This window comes from Myotis myotis, unplaced genomic scaffold, assembly GCF_014108235.1.
Source record: "Myotis myotis isolate mMyoMyo1 unplaced genomic scaffold, mMyoMyo1.p scaffold_m19_p_5, whole genome shotgun sequence".
Classification (NCBI taxonomy): Eukaryota; Metazoa; Chordata; class Mammalia; order Chiroptera; family Vespertilionidae; genus Myotis; species Myotis myotis.
In genome coordinates, this window is record NW_023416357.1 from 38,378,281 (window position 1) to 38,394,597 (window position 16,317).

Genomic DNA, 16,317 nt, shown 5'->3' on the forward strand with positions numbered 1-16,317 from the left:
ATTAAAACTATCATTATCATAATTACAATCACTATTAACACTATTAAACAAGAAGAGGTGAAAAAATAATAAAATAATTAGAGGAGTTTGTCAAAGGATGATTAAACTACCACTCAGTGACATAGCTGAATTTTCTGCTTACTATAGTGGGAGAGTGTGGGCGTGCGGTGGGAAGACTATGCTAGTCAGACACAGCTCTCCAAGCAGAACAAACTGTTGAGCTAATATAGGGTCTTTGGGGGAAGCATGGAGTGCCAGGAGTTGACAAATTTTCAGGGGTGTAAATAGGTTGGCACATTTGTAGTCCATGGTTACTCAGGTGAAACTGTTGTTGGTTAGCTGGTACTCAGAGGTGTGTAAATTGGAGTGAGTCTGCCCCAGTTGGCTGACTTTCATGAGGGGCTTTCTGGGGCCAGTTATTCTTTATCAATTGAATGGGTTTAAAACTGGTTCTTGTGGTTACTTGTTAACTTTGCTAAGCAAAAATCAGTCTTTTCCTAAGATTCCATGGATGTAGGCAGGTTGATTAGAACAGAGCTCTTAAAAGTCTTCCTGAATTATATAAACTTTTCTTTTTGTGTGTGCAAACATGAGAAAGTTAGGCTATGTTGGAAAGGTCTTAATTCATCAACATGGCACACAGTTAAGACCTATAGCTTATTAAAGCTAATCCTTTTAGTCAGTAGCCAAAGCTTAGCTTTGTTGCCTCAGAACAATTATGTGCCTTTGGAGCTCCAGTGGCGCAATCGGTTAGCGCGCGGTACTTATAAGACAATTATGTGCCTTAACTAAATAAGTTGAAACATCTTCAGATCTTATACTATAAGATCTTTACACTAAATAATCACCTTTAAATCTGATCTTATCAAATACAGTAACTACTTATTGTTAATGAAAAATACTCAGCACATTTTTACTAGTCATTTAAGTAATCACAAAGTACTGATATTTTCTGCTCATATATATCATCATCCATTGGTGCAACACGTTTATTCCAGCAACTCTATTACCCTTAGCCAATAGAGGAGACTATCTTGAATTACAATTTTTTTGAGGCCTTAGCATATCAATTACATCAGGTGATAGATAGCTGAAATATCAATTAAAGAAGCTGTCAGGCTGGTGTGGTTCAGTGGTTGAGCATCAACCTATGAAAAAGGAGGTCAAGGTTCCATTCCTGGTCAGGGTGCATGCCCCAGGTTGTGGGCTCAATCTCCAGTGGGGTGAGGGGTGTGTGTGTGCAGGGGGCAGACGATCAATGATTCTCTCTCATCATTGATGTTTCTGTCTCTCTCTCCCTCTCCCTTCCTTTCTGAAATCAATAAAACATATATATATATATATATATATATATATATATATATATATATAAAAGCATAATATGCAAATCAACCGGACAGCAGAACGACCGGTCGCTATGATGCGCACTGACCACCAGGAGGCAGATGCTCAATGCAGGGGCTGCCCCCAGCCTGCAAGCCCCGATCACCCGATGGGGAATGGGGAACCGGGGGTGGGTGGTGGTAGGGGGTGGGGCCGGCTGCTGGCAGCCAGGGAAGATGGTCCTGATCTCAGGCCAGGCCTAGGGACTGTACCCATGCACGAATTTTGTGTGCCAGGCTGCTAGTATAAATATAATAAAAGAAGCTGACTGTTCATTATTTGGTATTTTGTCTCCTGATATTTTTAGAGTTCCTCTAATGATAGTATTAAAGATTTGGACATTTCAAACATGACATTATTATTTTAAGTGAAAAAAATTATTTTGCCATTGACCACAAAAAGTGCAAAAGTTAAAATGATGGTGCTACTAAAGGAAATGGAAGCTGTTCTAGGAGGAAGAGGAGACATAGACAAACCCATAACATACAAGAATGAGAGGCTACTACAGTCAGTCTGTATACGGGATTTTGAAGGCATCTCTGTGTTCCCCAACCAAGCAGAGACAAGAAAGGGGCCATACAGTCAACAACCTAGCAGTCCTTGACACCTGAGTATAGACAAAAAACAAAGTGAGTTTTGTTTCTTTTGTTTTTTCACAAGAAATTTTTTATTCTTAAGTTTAAAAATAATATTAGAAAGGACAAAAATATTAAGAGAAATAGTGGAAGCTACTCACGGTATCAAAAAATGTTAAATTTGCCATTCCAGAACGAGTGCCAGCCTTTGAGTTAATGGCAACGTCTTTAGTAGGACATCCTTCGAGGGGTCCCAGATGGAAAGGGTGCAGGCGGGGCTGAGGAACACCCCCCCTCCCCTGTGCATGAATTTCGTGCACTGGGCCACTACTATATTTATAAAACATATATAGATTTGTGGCGAGGGTTTTCCAAATTCCACTTTTACACTCCTTACTTGGTTTTTCTTCCTTATTTCATCAACAGAACAAGACTTTTTTTCAAAGAACTTCATAACTTGACCTTTTCTCTTAGCCAATAGTGTAAGCCCTTTCTAGTTTTAAGATACTCTCTTCATTTCCAAGACAATTAGTCATAATGTTATTTGTAACTGCAGAGTTAGAACTTCATCATAGAACTAAACATTAGAGAAAGTAACTCTAAATGTATTTTTGGAAAAGATAGTATCAGTATGATTAGTAGCTTGATCTCTGGATTCAGACAAATCTGAGTTTAAGTCCTGACTCCTCCATTTATGAATTGTGTGACCTGAGGCAATTTACTCAACTTCTCCAAGCTTCTGTACTCTCATCTGTGAAATGGTAATAATAAATAATACCTATTTTACATGGCTACTGAGATGATTAAAAGCAATAAATTATGCAGAGAGCTTAGCCTATGTTCCTGGCACATAGTAAACATCTAATAAATTGGAATATATTTTTGTAATTAATAAAAGAATATATAAAAAGAAAAATAATATCACTCACTCTTTGCAATCCAGTATGCTTTCTTGAGTGATAGAAAAGGAGGGAGTTATTGGTAGTTCATTGGAAATGGTTCATAATTCTGACTTAACCATGAAACTTTGACTTATAAGTGTATCCAACAGTCATGTGTGATACATAGGGGAGGATCTCTTTTTTAGACATTAAATTCAATAAATTTTCATAGACTGTGGAAAGAAGTAAAAAGTCTTCTTGTAAAAAAATAAAAATAAAAGAATATATGAAGAAACATGCTAAAATATATAATTTGTTTTTCTTATTTCAACTTGTTTATGCATAAATAAATATTTCTTTTTTAAAATATATTTTTTCATTGATTAGAGAAGGGAGAGGGAGAGAGAGATAGAAACATCAATGATGAGAGAGAATCACTGATTGGCTGCCTCCTGTGTGCCCCACACTGGGACCAAACCCACAACCTGGGCATGTGTCCTGACCAGGAATCAAACCTTGACCTCCTGGTTCATAGGTTGACGCAGCTCAACCACTGAGCCACGCCGGCCAGGCAATATTGCTTTTTAATATTTTGAAATTCTGTTCCTGACATTTACAACACAAAACTCTACTTAGATCTTAACAACTATTTAAAATAAGAAATATGTTGAAAACTATATTAACATACTTTTGATAAGAAACAGCTGTCCTTGGGTAAGATAATAACAGTGAGAATATGAGGTCAGAGAAATGCATGAGTTCATTAAATGTGGCTAAAGTATCCAGGAAAGGTAGTAATTTTACTAAAGAACTTTCACTCCAGCTCTACTCACTCCACTTAATGACAAAATATATGTATCTAGACTACCGCAGCAGAAAATAATGACGTGCCCAATTGGAACAGGGTGCTCTGATCCTTACAAGTGACTCAAAAGGAGAGAAGGCTTGCAAAAGGACAAGACTTTTGTGAAGTTAGTGGCCCATACCATTGCACCCTGGGAAGACAAAAGTTCTGAACAACTCTGGTTGAATAATTATTTATTGAATAAATGTACTATATTTAATCATTCCCTTTGTAGAACATGTAATTCCCTCCACCCCCCCTCCCCAGTTTTTTATGTTATGAGTGATGCTACTACAAGCCTAATTGTATAATTGTTTTTCTTCCCTTGAAGCAGCATGATGCAGTAATTATGAATCCAGACCCAGGAACTTCAAATCTCAGCTCTGCCATTAGCCAACTATGTGATCTTAAGCAATTTATTTAACCTTGGTGTCCCTCAGTTTCCTCATCTGTAAAATGGGGATAATAACAGTACCTACTTCATATAGCTGCTGTGAAGATTAAGTGAGGTAATTGTATGTAAAGTGCTTAGAAAAATGCCTGGCATGAGGTAGGTATTCTAGGTGGTAATTACTATTAATAGTGAAATATTGTCTTAGGATGAATCTTCAATTGTAAAAGGCATATATATACATATATATATAATATATATATATATTATATATATTATATAATACACTTATAAGTGTATTATATTAATACAATTAATACAAGTGTATTATATTAATACACTTATAAGTGTATTAAGTGATGGATACACTTATAAGTCAATATATATATATAATATATATAATTTATTTAACCTTGGTGTCCCTCAGTTTCCTCATCTGTAAAATGGGGATAATAACAGTACCTACTTCATATAGCTGCTGTGAAGATTAAGTGAGGTAATTGTATGTAAAGTGCTTAGAAAAATGCCTGGCATGAGGTAGGTATTCTAGGTGGTAATTACTATTAATAGTGAAATATTGTCTTAGGATGAATCTTCAATTGTAAAAGGCATATATATACATATATATATAATATATATATATGTATATGTATATATATTATATATATATACATATATAATATATATAATATATATGTATATATATTATATATATACATATATATTATATATATATATAGTTTAAAGTATTACATATATCTCCTTTTTCCCCAATTGACCCCCACTCCCCAGGACATACCCCCAACACCACAGTGTCCATGTCCATTGGTTATGCTAATATGCATGCATACAAGTCCTTTGGTTGATCTCTTATCCCCCTCTGCCTTCTCTCTCAGGTTGGATGGTCTGATCAGTGTTTCTTAGTCTCTGGATCTATTTTTGTTCATCAGTTTATGTTGTTCATTATATCCCACATATGAATGAGATCATGTGATATTTATCTTTCTGTGATTGGCTTATTTTGCTTAGCATAATGCTCTCCAGGTCCATCCATGCTGTTGCAAATGGTAAAAGTTCCTTCTTTTTTTATAGCAGTGTAGTATTCCATTGTGTAGATGTACCACAGTTTTTAATCACTCATCTGCTGATGGGCACTTAGGCTGTTTCCAAATCTTTGCTATTATAAATTGTGCTCCTATGAACATAGGGGTGCATATGTCCTTTCTGATTGGTGTTGCTGGTTTCCTGGGATATATTCCCAGAAGTGGGATTACTGGGGCGAATGGGAGTTCCATTTTTAATTTTTTGAGGAATCTCCATACTGTTTTCCACAGTGGTTGCACCAATCTGCATTCCCACCAGCAGTGCACGAGGGTTCCTTTTTCTCCACATCTTCTCCAGCACTTGTCATTTGTTGATTTGTTGATGATAGCCATTCTGACAGGTGTGAGATGGTACCTCATTGTTGTTTTGATTTGCATCTCTCGGATGATTAGTGACTTTCATATTCATATGTCTCTTTGGTCTTCTGTATGTCCTCTTTCAAAAAGTGTCTACTTACGTCCTTTACCCATTTTTTGATTGGATTATCTTCCTTTTGTTAACTTGTATGAGTTCCCTGTAAATCTGGACATTAAACCCTTATCTGAGATAGCATTGGCAAATATGTTCTCCCATGCAGTGGGCTTTCTTGTTGTTTTGTTGATGGTTTCTTTTGCTGTGCAGAAGCTTTTTATTTCGATGTAGTCCCATTTGCTTATTTTCTCCTTAGTTTCCATTGCCTTACAGCAGTTCTCAAACTGTGGGTCACGAACAATGAAAATACATCCTGCATATCAGATATTTACATTACGATTCATACCAGTAGCAAAATTACAGTTATGAAGTAGCAACGAAAATAATTTTATGTTTGGGGGTCACCACAACATGAGGAACTGTATTAAAGGTTCGCGGCATTAGGAAGGTTGAGAACCACTGCAGCTTAGGATGTGTATCGGTAAAGCTATTACTACAATATGTCTGATATTTTGCTGCCTATGGAGTATTCTAAGATTTTTATGGTTTCCCATCTTACGTTTAAGTCCTTTAACCATTTTGAGTTTATTTTTATGAATGGTGTAAGTTGGTGATCTAGTTTCATTTTTTTTTGCACGTATCTGACCAGTGTTCCCAGCACCATTTATTGAAGAGACTGTCTTGACTCCATTGTATGCTGTTGCCTCCTTTGTCAAATATTAATTGAGCATAATGGATTAGGTCAATATCTGGGTTCTCTGTTCTGTTCCATTGGTCTATATGTCTGTTCTTGTGCCAATACTAGACAGTTTTGAGAACAGTGGCTTTGTAATATAGCTTGATATCTGGTATTATGATCCCTCCAACTTTGTTCTTCTTTCTCAGGATTGCTGTAGCTATTTTCAGTCTTTTTTTAATTCCATATGAATTTTTGGAGAATTTGTTCTAGGTCTGTGAAATATGCCATTGGTATGTTAATGGGGATTGCATTGAATATATAAATTGCTTTGGGTAGTATGGACATTTTAATGATGTTGATTCTACCAATCCATGAACATGGTATGTTTATGTCTTCCTCTATCTCTTTTTTCAATGTCTTGTAATTTTCTGAGTGGCATTTATATTTTTATGTTCTCAATAGTAAATGCTAAGTCACTTTTTAAAAGAATTATTCTATTCCATCGATTTATACTAACAAGAGTAACACTTATTTTTCAACAGCCTTGTTTATAGTTTTATGATTTTTCTTATGCTTTTAAATTTATTAAGTGGAGAAGTTTACCTTATTGTTGTTTTTGTTTGTTTGTTTTTTCTTAAATATATATTTTTATTGATTTCAGAGAGGGAGAGGGAAAGAAACATCAATAATGAGAGAGAATCATTGATTGGCTGCCTCCTGCACGCCCCACACTGGGGATTGAGCCCACAACCCAGGCATGTGCCCGTGACCAGAATCAAACCTGGGACCCCTCAGTCCACAGGCCGATGCTCTATCCACTGAGCCAAACCAGCTAGGGCTACCTTATTGTTTTAATGCAAATTTATTTGCTATTGAAAGGATATATTTAAGTTTCTTCTTGTTTGAATGCTGTTAGTGTCCTTTTGTTCTTTGTGGGTTTGGTGTTAGGCTTTAACTTTGACTAAAGGCTGATGTTTTATAATTTCATTAGCTCATCTGTCATATATAGTACAGGTAAGTCCCTCAGTCTGTTTTCTTTTTTAGCTTTGTTTATTGATTTTCATTTTATAGACATATAAAATTTTATAGTCATATATATCCATCTTCTTTTTTTTCATTTCTGTTTCCTATTTTTCTTTTCTTACAATTTGATTTGTTGATATTTAACTTACCAGAATTCTCTCCTAAAAGGCAGAGACTCTGTTAGTCATCATTGTATCTACATGCCTAGCCCAGTCCCAGTACATAGTGGTCAACCAAAAATAGTTGTGGAATACATGAATAAATGAAGAAACAAGTGAATTGGCCTCAGTAGTATACAGACCACGCAAACATAGAATTACATAATAAGGTCCCATTTCCTTTAGTAGCCAAATTAAGAAAACCATGAACCTGCATCCCACAGGCTGTAAGAAACCCATTCTTCCTCAAAATTTCCCTCCAACAGACCTATTACACACTCCTCTAAATCATTCCTAATGATCATATACCACCACTGTCGGAGTCCAGCTGGTCACTCCCACTATCTGATAAACAGCTTCTCCAGAATACTACTCTACCCAACCAATTTCTTTCCAGCATAGACAATGATTTCTCCCTTAATTCTCCAAGGCACAGAGAAGACAAAAATAAAAGAGTTAACAAAAATGTACTGCAATTTTGAAGATGAAATAATACAGAGTAGGTTACAACTACTGCTAGAAGGATACCCAATCTGGCAGTGGCCAGCTTACCCCCACCAACAGAAAAATCTGCAGGCATCTCCACACTCTGGAATACTGGCCCTAAGAACACCTAGGAGCCCCCGTGGTAGGAGTGGGAGTGGAAATGCGTATGTGCTCGTGTGTGTGTGTGTGTGTGTGTGTGTGTGTGTGTGTGTTCAGAGAAAGATCTATCCTCTCCAAGTCCATGCCCTGTCTCATATGGCTGTTGTGAAGATTGAGTTAAACAAATTAAACAAACAACTGACAATGGGAATACCTACTTACACGGAATGTAACTAGCTCCCATGGCTCAATCAAGTCAATGATAAAGGTACATTTACCAGGTCTGAGTTATTCTGTGTTAAATAGCACCATGTGAAAGGCACCAACGGTTCCATCCAGGTATTACGATACCAAGTCCAGTCCTACCGATTCCTTTCATAATTTTTATCTCCAGCATAAAGACATCAGGCATATACAATCCTCTTGGCATGGTTCAGTATGACAATCTCCCGTAAGCAATTAATTGGATAAAAACACAGTCTCTCCCCCCGCCCCCACCAAAAAAAAATATATAAATAAGCATGACTTTGCAAGGACAGTTCAGCCTAACTCATATGTTCTGGCATGCCCTTGAAATTCCTATGTTGAAATCCTGATGCCCAATGTGATAGTATGAGGAAGTGGGGCCTTTGAGAAGGTGCTTAAACTATGAAGGTGAAGTCCTCATGAATGGGATTAGTGCCTTATAAAAGAGGCTCTAAAGATATCCCTAGCCCCTTCCACCTTGTGAAGATACAGTGAGAAGTCTGGCACCCAGAACAGGGTCTTCACTGGGTCATGTTGGCACCCTGATCTTGGACTTCCAGCTCTCAGAACTGTGAGGAATTTTTGTTTATAAGCTATGCAGTCTGGTTGTTGTTTGTTATAAGAACCTGAACAAACCAAGACACAAGGTATATTTTTCCTCTCTTATTCCAAAAGGACATATGCTAGACAATAAACCCAATTTATACATCTAGACCAAACTTGTCAGCTTTCTGGAGACTTCCATTTCCTCTAAAAGCAACAAGTGCAATTAAAGAGATCTATTCTGGTGATTTTCCCAAAACAAAAGGAAGTCTCCAAAGATGAATTGATGACTCCACCTCTATGAAAAAAAATAAACAGCTGGCAACTTTTAACTGATTTAATGCCAGCTTTCAAAAATAGTAAGTTTTGATGGGCAGCCTCTTGCAGAGGGATAACAATGTACTAGTGATGTGAGGTGAAATTCAAAGCTGATTTTTCTTCATATTAATATCTGGTTTTCTTATTAGTTCTTATATCATGACTCTTTTCTCCATCATTTGGGTGAATTGAGTTCATATATTAAACTTACATGTTAACTACGTTTTCTATTCCTTTATCTTCATTTTTGAACTAAGGCCAGGTCATTTCTATTCACTTTCTCTTTTTTATTATTCTTTATGATTAAGGTATTACATAGGTCTCCTTTGCCCCCATTGCCCCCCCCCAGCACATGCCCTCACCCCCCCCCTTGTATCTGTGTCCATTGGTTATGCTTATATGCATGCATATAAGTCCTTTGGTTGATCTCTACCCCCTCCCACCACCGTCCCTGCCTTCCCTCTGAGATTTGACAGTCTGTTCGAAGCTTCTCTGTCTCTAGATCTATTTTTGTTCATCAGTTTATGTTGTTCATTATATTCCATAAATGAGTGAGATCATGTGATATTTATCTTTCCCTGACAGGCTTATTTTGCTTAGCATAATGCTCTCCAAGTCCATCCATGCTGTTGCAAATGGTAGGCGTTCCTTCTTTTCTACAGCAGCGTAGTATTCCATTGTGTAGATGTACCACAGCTTTTAATCCACTCATCTGCTGATGGGCACTTAGGCTGTTTCCAAATCTTAGCTATTGTAAATTGTACTGCTATGAACATAGGGGTGTGATGTTCCTAGAAGTGGGATGATTGGGTCAAATGGGAGTTCCATTTTTAATTTTTTGAGGAATCTCCATACTGTTCTCCACAGTGGCTACACCAGTCTGCATTCCCACCAGCAGTGCACGAGGGTTCCTTTTTCTCCACATCCTAGTCAGCACTTGTCATTTCTTGATTTATTCACGATAGCCATTCTGACAGATGTGAGATGATACCTCAATGTTGCTTTGATTTGCATCTCTCAGACATTTAGTGACTTTGAGCATGTTTTCATATGTCTCTTAAAGGCCCTGAATAGCCACAGCAATCCTGAGAAAGAACAAAGTAGGAGGGATCTCAATACCAGATATCAAGCTGTATTACAAAGCCACTGTTCTCAAAACAGCCTAGTACTGGCACAAGAACAGACATATTGACCAATGGAACAGAACAGAGAACCCAGAAATCGACCAAAGCCACTATGCTCAATTAATATTTGACAAAGGAGGCAAGAGCATACAATAGAGTCAAGAGAGTCTCTTCAATAAGTGGTATTGGGAAAATTGGACAGATACATGCAAAAAAAAAAATGAAACTAGACCCCCAATTTACACATACACAAAAATAAACTCAAAATGGATAAAGGACTTAAATGTAAGACGGAAAACCATAAAAATCTTAGAGGAATCCACAGGCAGCAAAATATCAGACATATGTCGTAGCAATAGCTTTACCGATACAGCTCCTAGGGCAATGGAGACTAAGGAGAAAATAAACAAATGGGACTACATCGAAATAAAAAGCTCCTGCACAGCAAAAAAAACCATCAACAAAACAACAAGAAAGCCCACTGCATCGGAAAACATATTTGCCAATGTTATCTCTGGTAAAGGTATAATCTCCAAAATTTACAGGGAACTCATACAAGTTAACAAAAGGAAGATAAACAATCCAATAAAAAAATGGGCAACGGACCTAAACACTTTCAAAAGAGGACATACAGAAGGCCAAAAGACATATGAAAACATGCTCTATTCATTTCTTTAAAATTCTAGTATCTAGCAAAGATAGTTCCTCCTCACTGTTCTTTTTCTTTTCCATTGAATACAATTTTATAATTGTGCCAGAACAGTTTTTGAAACATTATTTTGAGCTCTATAAAGAATTCTCTGGTTTTCTATGGGAATATGCTAAAATTATATATTCATTTGGGAAATATCTTTACTATTCATAATCATGCTACATCTCTGCATTCATTTTACTAATTCTTTCATTACAATTTCTTATAGTTTACTTTATGTGCCTTGAACATTCCAAATTTCTATATATTTTATAATTTACTGACATTGTGAATAAGATCTTTTTAGCTAACTTTTCTAGCTGGTTTTTACTGATATTTAGGAAAGCTATGTATGTTCACAGATTTATCTTGTATTTGCTCATTTCACTGAATGCTTTTAACATCTCAAATATGTTTGTTAAGAGTAGAAATTACTTAATTTTGGTCTTCTATTTCTCCAAATGACTTCAGGTTTTCTCACTACGCAGAATATGCTCAAACATTGCTACAGTTAAATATTTTACCCTTTGTTCTCCCTGCATGATCTACAATAATAATCTGCTTTGTGTTGATATTTATTGCGGTGTTGCTAACAATTACCTGAAAGAGAAGTTGGGGTGCTTCACTGGGCTGGAAAAAGTTTAGCTAAATCAGAAAGCTGATGGAATCCAAAGTTGCATCCTAAATCCTGGCTTTTCCTGCAGATCTATTTGCAATTCATCTCTGTTGCAGAAAGGGCCTTTCACTAAGGAGAGTGCACTGTGTGGAACTGACATTTCTCAATTTCTGAGCTAAAGTTCTGGCCTGCTGTTAAGTCTTGCCACTGGACACAGTGAGATCAGGGATTAACATAGACTTGTATTAAGATACTGTACAAATAAAAACCCATCATCCTTAAACTGTTTTAGCAAAATATAAACTATTTCTAAGAAAATAATAAAATCAAGATATTAGCACTAGCTAAGAAGTAACACTTGGCTTCCAGCCCAGATGTGTTTCACTTATTTATACCATGTGACTTTGGTTAAAGTTATTTACCCTCTTATGTTCCTCCTCAGTAAAATGAGGAAACTGCATTAGATTTATCAATGCTTTCTAGCTGCAATTCAAAATGAATAATTTATTAGAAAAAAATTATAAAATTTATATTAATAAAGGACTCTTTTTATATCTAAGTAGTTAGAATAAACCTAGGTAAACATTCAGGTATGGCTATCATATGAGAATATAAGGGTAGCTTATGGGATTTTGCACTTGAACATCAAATCATCTCTTCTAATTAAATCCCAAGAATCAAATGAGTGGGAGATGAAGAGTGGGAATCTCTGAGGTAGTCACTCTAGCCTTCTGCTTATTCTAGAAATTGCTCCCCCCCCCCTTTCTTCCTCCCAATACCATGCAGCCAAAGCAGGGCAGTCCTATTCAAATGTGACCCTTCCTTCCTGCCACAGCTAGCCACTTGTGTTCCAAGTTGGGCACCTCACTCAAGCAGGGCCAGTAACATCCATTTGCAGGAATTGGGTCTTAGATAGGAAAGAAGATGGAGAGTTGGTCTTGAATGTTTGAAGGCATAAAATGTAAACCTTGGGTATACCAGATAGCCGTGTTCTCTATGGGAAAGATGGTCTATAGATACAAGAGGCAAGCAGATAATCTGACATTGCTGGTCTATAGATATATTGTTCTTTGAAAAATATGCCAGACTACCTTCAATAAATTATTATTATTTTTGCCTTAGCTGGTCAAGATCTGGTTTTCTTCCCTTCTCCTCCACCCCCCACCACCCCCCACCCCTGACTCTGTAACCCCTCGCCCCTGCTGCAAAATTTAAAGTAACACAACTTTTGCCCAACTGGTGTGGCTCAGTGGTTGAGCGCCAATCTATGAACTGGTAGGTCACAGTTCGATTCCCCATCAGGGCACATGCCCAGGTTACAGGCTTGATCCCCAGTGTGGGGCATGCAGGAGGCAGCTGATCAATGATTCTCTCTCAACATTGATGTTTCTGTCTCTCTAATCCTCTCCCTTCATCTCTGAAATCAATAAAAATATATATTAAAAATAAATAAAATAAAGTAACACAACTTTTATTCAAATAAATTTAAATCTCTCATTTCTCTAGCCCTGTCCATCTGTATGGTTTCAATAATACAGCCTTGAGTTATCTGCTCACTTACTCCTTTGTTTTAAATTGAAAATTTTCCATTAACTTAACTAGTAAAATATGTAGTTTCCTTAGCTAAAATTGACCTGTAAGACTTAGAGATAGTTTCACCTTGTTTCTTTCACCCTTATGCCTTTCTATTTTAAAGTCTGTTGCAAAGAGTATTATAGTTTCCTATAAAAGAAAATTGTATGGACACAGATCAGTAAACTATATATCTATATCTATATCTATATCTATATCTATATCTATATCTATTTCTGTTGCACTTGTAATATGGGCCTTTATTTCATCTACTCAAATCTTGAGGTGAGAGAAAAAATAAAAGATGTATGATACTTTATAAGAACTAATCCTTTGGAAGCGAAACTAAGATGGCGGCATAGATAAACACCGGGAAATTGCCGCTCCCACAACAATTGAAAAATACCGCAAAGGACAGAGTGGACATCACCCAGAACAACAGGAAGGCTGGCTGAGTGTAAATTCTACAACTAGAAGGAAAGAAAAGCACGCTGAGAGCCAGAGGCGCTGCGGAGGTGAAGTGCAGAGGTACGGCGGCTCGCGCGCGCAGGCGGAAAGGGGGTGGCACCTGAGGACGCGGCTGTTTTTTTGAATCACAAACTCCCGACTGCTCTGAACTCCGGTTCCGGGAAGTCTCTGGGGACCCAGGACTCATACAGGGACTGTCGGGCAGCGGGCGAACTTGAGTGCGGCTTTCCCTCAGAGGTGCTTGCAGCCGTTACCGGGACACTGAGACGCGCGACTCCGGATGGAGAATCGGCCATAGCTGCTTTCTCCGCCCTTTGACTCCCTGAGACCCCGCCCCACCCAGGCTGCGGCAGAGGCTTTTGCATGTGAATGTACCTAACTGCAGCCCAGGCAGACGCTCCTTGATCCGCCCTTTGATTCCCTGAGACCCCGCCCCACCCAGGCTGCGGCAGAGGCTTTTGCATGTGAATGTACCTAACTGCAGCCGAACCAGGCAGACCCGGAACTTCCAAGAGAAAGCCCAAGGCCCCGCAGCAGCTTGCATTGCTTCACAGCTGAGCCTCTTCGTGGCTCCTGCTGTGTGGCCTCAGGCAGAGGCTGAATTAGCACCTCCTTAGATCCAGGAGCCACTGTACCCAGTGGTCAGAGGGGGACCATCCAGATTGCAATTCCTCAGATCCATAAGGGACACACTCAGGGAGCAGACTCAGTGAGCACCAAAGCCCCACTGAAGCAAGTCTTGCCCCAGAAGGGTGTCTTCAGCACAGAAGCTCTCCCACTTCAGACACAGCTGATTCTCACAGCCAATTGGCCTGGAGGTCAATTCCTCCCAGTGATCCTACAACAACCAAGGCACCAAGAGTGCACCAAGAGTGTCCACCCCAGGTAACTGGGGAGGCTGAGCCACTGGGCCCTACAGGACACCTGGCGTGCAGGGCCACTCTATCAACACAGGGAAGCAGCCAAAATGCGGAGACAAAGAAACAGGTCACAAATGGCAGAAATGGAGGAAAGCAAACGACTGGATATAGAGTTCAAGGCCACGTTTATAAGGTTTTTCAAGAATTTTATGGAAACCGCCGATAAATTTAATGAATCCCTCAATAAGTATAGTGAGACCATGGAGGACATGAAAAAGGACCAACTAGAAATTAAGCATACACTGACTGAAATAAAGAATAATTTACAGAGATCCAACAGCAAACAAGAGGATCCCAAGAATCAAGTCAAAGATTTGAAATACAAAGAAACAAAAAATACCCAACCGAAAAAGAAAAAAGAAAAGAGATTCCAAAAATATGAAGATAGTGTAAGGAACCTCTGGGACAACTTCAAGCGTACCAACATCAGAATTATAGGGGTACCAGAAGGAGAGAGAGGGCAAGATATTGAAAACCTTTTTGAAGAAATAATGACAGAAAACTTCCCCTACCTGGTGAAAGAAATGGACTTACAAGTCCAGGAAGCGCAGAGAACCCCAAACAAAAGGAATCCAAAGAGGACCACACCAAGACACATCATAATTAAAATGCCAAGAGCAAAAGACAAAGAGAGAATCTTAAAAGCAGCAAGAGAAAGACAGTCAGTTACCTACAAGGGAGTACCCATACGACTGTCAGCTGATTTCTCAACAGAAACCATGCAGGCCAGAAGAGACTGGCAAGAAATATTCAAAGTGATGAATAGCAAGAACCTGCAACCAAGATTACTTTATCCAGCAAAGCTATCATTCAGAATAGAAGGTCAGATAAAGAGCTTCACGGATAAGAAAAAGCTAAAGGAGTTCATCACCACCAAACCAGCATTATATGAAATGCTGAAAGGTATTCTTTAAGAAGAGGAAGAAGAAAAAGGAACTCTTACCATTTGCCACAGCATGGATGGAACTGGAGAGCGGATAAATACCACAGGATCTCACTCATTTGTGGAATATAATGAACAACATAAACTGATGAACAAGGACTGATCCAGAGACGGAGAGGCATTGATTGGACTGTTGGGCCTTGGAGGGAAGGTAGGGGAGGGGAGGGGTAAGGGGGAAAGATCAACCAAAGGACTTATATGCAAGCATATAGGCCTAACCAATGGACACGGACAACGGGGGGGTGAGGGCATGAGCGGGGGGGGGGGGGGGGGGCGGGGAGAGGGTAACGTGAGGACAAGGACACATATGTAATATCTTAATCAATAAAAAAATATATTATAAAAATTAAAAAAAAAAAGAACTAATCCTTTGAACCAAAACAACTTAAGATATACTAAAATCAGGGTAAATTATCAGTATAGTAATGTGATGGCATCCTGTCCCTCAGCAATCCAAATTCCAGTATTATACCCATCTGTAATAATGTAATTATGCACTCCATATACTGCAACATATTTCTAAGGAGGAAACACAAATTATTTGAGCAAAAATATTAACAACCAGCAGAAGACAAATGGGTTAGTGATGAAATAGTAAAGGTGTTAAGGGATAAAAATTAATAGTTCATCTACAGCTATTGCTGAAATTTTCCTTTGTATTGATTTTTTAGCTGTTGTATCAACTTACATGTTCTTCATAATAAAATTACCTAATGTGTTTTTTTTCTAATTTATATGAATATGCATCCCCTCAGAAAAATCTGATTCCCAGATTAGAAAGCTTCCCTTCTGTTTAGTCCTTAGGGACCATGTGATGGTTTCCCCCACAAGCAACAAGTCCT